Raw genomic sequence first — 4,595 nt, forward strand, 5'->3', positions numbered from 1 at the left:
AAGCTTCTTCTTCTTGATAATAATTTGACAAAAATGGAACAAAAACTCCATCAAAGTCCTCCGATCATGGATTAAAAATTTGCATTAACTTAGGTACGAAATAGAAATCAAGGTGCATATGGGCAAGCCTACCGACAAAAGCATTGGCCATGGACATGGCCGTAATGCGATTCGCACATGGTTCTTCCGTGCCTTCTTCTCTTGATCGAAAGACTTATAAATTAAGCTTCTTCTTCGTAATAATAATTTCGACAAAAAAGGAACGAAAACTCCATCAAAGTCATTTTCAATCATGGATCGAATTTTTGGATTAAGATTAACTTGGGTTTTCTTGGATTAAGATTACTTTGGGTCTTTTCTTGGATTAAGATTAACTTGGGTCTTCTTGGATTTAGATTTAACTTTGGGTCTTCTTCTTGATCAATTGGAAAAGAAGGACGTGATTTTCAATGCTCATCATTATCTGTGATTAGTGTCTCTCGCGCGCAGGATTAGCAGAAGACTATGATTTATGCTGATAATCAACATTCTCAGGTATTTTGTGATTTGAGATGGACACAAATCTGCAAAGGATGTGAATGTCGTGTTTGTCGAATGTGAATAAAACTGAAGTGTTGATCCTGGTCTGATCAAAGGTCATGGAGGACAACCATTACAGATAACGTTTGTGATGGCTGTCTGCAATGTCAAGAAGAAGCAGAAGAAGAAGAAGAAGTTCCCATAGCTGTAAAGCACCTTATGCAGCAAGGCATGGAGCATAACCAGCAAAGTCGAAGGCAAAGACAAAAAAGAAGAAGCTTAAGAGCTTGTCATGTTTTGACGATGATTTAGACCATTAAATCTCTTGAATATATCACGGGTTTTCTACCAGTGAAGAAGGAAGACGATTTAGGAGGAGGAAGAGAAGAAGGAATAAATGAGAAGAAAGTTCGAGAATTAGTGACTTTGTTTTTTTAATTCACTATATCTGCAGGATTGGGAAGAAAATATTGCTAACACTTCTACCCAACAACAACATAAATAATGCTAGTTGTGTCTTACTGTGGCTGTGGTGAATACTCTGAGCTTTGACCAAGTATATATGGTCTAGTCTGTAGCCTTAATAAAGCTCAGCTGTTCGATCTCGGATTGACATGATAACCGGGGAGAGTCCAGATCAGATGTATAGTTTGGAGAAAAGTTCAAACGATGCAAGCTTCGCGAAGCACCTCTGCTGCAATGAATCTAGCAAAACGCGGACTGAGTCGGTAAGACATTCATTTTGTTTTCCTTTCAGAAATCCTGAGTATTGTTTTCTCTTTTCCGGTAGGAAAACCCGAAATGGAGTAGATTGTCGAATTACCGGGATAATCTCTCCTCACACACTCTCACATCATGAGAAACAACTGCTAGGATGGGTGTTCAGAGTATATTACCCCTTCTAAATTTCCTAAAAAGCTTGTAATTTTACGAAGAAAATTATATCTTTGCAAGATAACTAAGACTTAGATGGTCTTCCCAGTCTTGAATAGAGCAAAGAAAAGAAAAGGGCCAATTTTAATGCAAAAACTTGTATTACCAAAAACGTTCCCAAACTAGTTTTGCTCGACCATGTGAGCCCCAGAACACCTACTTTGATATTTCAGAGAATGAGCCCCTCTTCTCTTCATATAGGAGGGGAGGGGTATGTGCTCTCATACTGGAATATGGACGTTCTCTTAAACAACAGTTATATAATGATTATACACTGCAATGGTCATAGTCGGAGCACTATTCGTCCAGAAGGCCAATGGACACCTGAGTGTGGATGGTAGCCCTTAGGCCAGAGTATGAGGGATTCTTCCAGCAAATCATTGGTCAAGAAAAGTTACACAACTTGGAGTCTGCTAGAAGAAGTTGAGAGACTTTGGGATTCATACCTTTGAGTTTTACAGTTCTAGTATACTTGAAGTAAAAATTCTTTAAGTATAGAGGATTCCCATGTTTTGTAATACTTCTTTTACAGGATTGTTGGAGAAGAGTTGGCCTCCTGCTATACACAATTTTGGCAAAGCTGGCCTTGGAAATCTATCTGGGTAGCCTCTTTCTCGAAGATGTTGGAACAATAGAAGTCCTGTCCTTTTGAAGTCTTCAATAGTGGTTTCCCCCAAAACATATTGACTTAGGTTTTCTATGATGAATAATGCTTGCTTTCGGTGTTGAGGGTAACTAGACCCAAATGTTTGTCCGCAGGCATCATGAGAATGTTTTGGGTCTTCCTAAAATTGTTGGGGGCTCTTCATTGATGAAGAGGGAACCTGTTCTGTTGGATGTTAATGCAGTTTGGATTCCTGCACGATGGAGTCTCCTAAGCTTATGATTCTTTTTGAGGGTGGGTAGAATTTTTATACTTCCAATTTGGATTTGGTTCTTTAGTGGGTTCTTAAAGAGAGGGATACGCCACTCATCTCTTGACAATATCATCTAAGTGTTATTTGTCTTGCGAAGATGTTTTAGTCTTGACAGGTTTCAGGGTACTTAAAAAGGGGGTAATATACTTGTGTCCCATTCTAGGAGTCTTTTCTCATGGTGGAAGACTATTTATGATGAGTAATTACGGATGGCCACATTGGTAATCCTACGATCTACTTCATTTGGAGTCTTCCTACTAAAAGAAAAAACAACTCAGGATTCGTGAGAGGAAGCCAAAATGAATGTCTGACAGGTTTGCTTGGCCTTTTGCGAGGTTCATTGGAGCAGAATTCCTTTTTGGAACCAGACATTGGGACGTTCTGGATGTCCTTTGAAAGGGTCAGTGGTGCATTGGAGTCAATGAGTCTCTCTGCTTCCAAACGGGATGTGCAAGAGTTGCCTCTTTTTCATGTTGTCACTCTGATGCCATTGCCTTTTTCTGGTTCTGGTTGGGGATTTTGGTGGCATTTTTCCTGGAAATTTTTATGATCTACCTTAGGAAGATCGTGGACTTTTCCTGCTTTGAGTTTACACTGTTGTGTTCCTCTTTAGGACTAGTGCTTGATGTTGTTGCCCCCCCTTCATTAGGATATTGGCCTTCTTTGATTTTATCTGCTCTACATGCACTTAACCTCAGCATGTGTGAAAGGTTATATAGCTCTTGTTTGGAGAAGTTTATATAACTACATGATGAAATAAGATAGTCCAGAGTCAAGTTAGTGTGATGCATCATGAATCTTGTTGAGCTCCCCTGCACTTTTATGCTTATGCTCACTTTAACCTAAGTTACTTATAGAGAACCCTTTTTGTAGTAATGTCGCTACGTGCTTGTTAGAATACATGGGGTTATATTCTCCATGGTTTGAAAGGACAGAAAGAAGATGAGTGCAAGGAAAATACAAGTACATCCAAATGACATTATGTTGTGATGATAACACCATGCACTTACCGAACAAAAATAGTTGGGCTGGTTATAATAACATGTTACATGATAGATCATGAAGCCTTTACCCTTATATTTCAAAGGTTACTAGATTAATATTATTCTTTTGCCAAACATCACTCATAATTCCTCATTTAATTGTAAAACTGGGCATTCAAAAGAACTTGGTTGTATGTATAGTGCAAGTGTCTCCAAAGTCCTTGAAATTTAGCCACTTTGTGATAAATATAGCCTTTTTTTTCTTGCAAACAATATAACGTGCTGTATGAGTCCATTTTATATGTAGTGGAAAAAAGGCTGTTTCAAGAACGAAATGGTGTTGTAGTTTAGAATATTTCACCTTGTTAGAGGCACTTGCTCTCTTTCCCTTCCCCCATGCCCAAAACTCCTTCCCTCTCAAAGTGTTTCTGTTGCTTTCCAGGTTCATGAGCATTACAATAAAGTAAGGAAATGATTGTGATAAGCACTTAACTGCGATGGGAAAACCTAGATTCATTTTACTTTGCTCAGGGCGATGAATATAGTTGCGAGCAAGACAACCATAAAGAACAAGCAGCTGTTGTCTTTTCTGTCCGGAAAGGGAGTGACCTTCATACATTCTATGATCATCTACAAATCCCATTTGGAAGAAAATTATCAAAAATATCTCAGTTCTGTTTGTACTGCCATTTGCTATTTCCAAGCATATATAAGTACGGAATGAACTGTGGGTCCTCAAATGAAGGCCCATAGTTGATTTTTGGTATCCTTGCAGCAGCGAAAGGATTTGTTTCAAAGATAGATAGTTTGGTATCCAATTGGGTAATAGCTGGAGCAGACATGCGAAAACCTTGAAAGAAAAGAATAAATCGAAAAATAGCCGCTACGCCAAAACTGGGTGCAAAAAATCGACCCCATTGGTGGGGAATAATAATGACTATCAACATTGGGAAATATTCAAGAATCGAAAGATTTGTTTGATAGTGTTTGCAATTTATATAATTCCCTCCTTAAATCTGAATATTGAATGTCATAGATCTTCAAAAAAAGGCCCTTTGTAGTAGTGGTTAGTTGTTTTGTTCTACTGTTCGGTGTCTCTTTTCATGACTCCATATGGGATGGGCATAATTCACTGTTGAATAGTGATGACTTGTGCTTTAAGAAATCATTATTCTGTTTGAGTTTGCAATTTTACACATCATGCTAGTTGGTAGTCCAGGGAAGTGTTTTATCAAAACCAAAC

At 38.4% G+C, this 4,595-nt stretch overlaps 1 long non-coding RNA gene across 2 annotated transcripts; it reads left to right on the forward strand.

Annotated features, from left to right (window-relative positions):
• Positions 1–436: 436 nt before the first annotated feature.
• LOC147847146 (uncharacterized) lies at positions 437–4,129 on the forward strand. 2 transcript variants are annotated; one of them, XR_015532364.1, is made up of 4 exons: positions 437–1,243; positions 1,985–2,054; positions 2,212–2,350; positions 3,795–4,129. It is a non-coding gene; the product is annotated as an uncharacterized LOC147847146 (long non-coding RNA). The 2 variants fall into 2 exon arrangements; XR_015532365.1 differs by lacking the exon at positions 3,795–4,129 and having other exon boundaries at positions 438–1,247; positions 2,212–3,519.
• Positions 4,130–4,595: the final 466 nt, after the last annotated feature.

This window comes from Azolla caroliniana, unplaced genomic scaffold (assembly GCF_043228905.1).
Source record: "Azolla caroliniana isolate FFs.n. ecotype wild unplaced genomic scaffold, voAzoCaro1.0.p SCAF_1456, whole genome shotgun sequence".
In the NCBI taxonomy this organism is placed as follows: domain Eukaryota; kingdom Viridiplantae; phylum Streptophyta; class Polypodiopsida; order Salviniales; family Salviniaceae; genus Azolla; species Azolla caroliniana.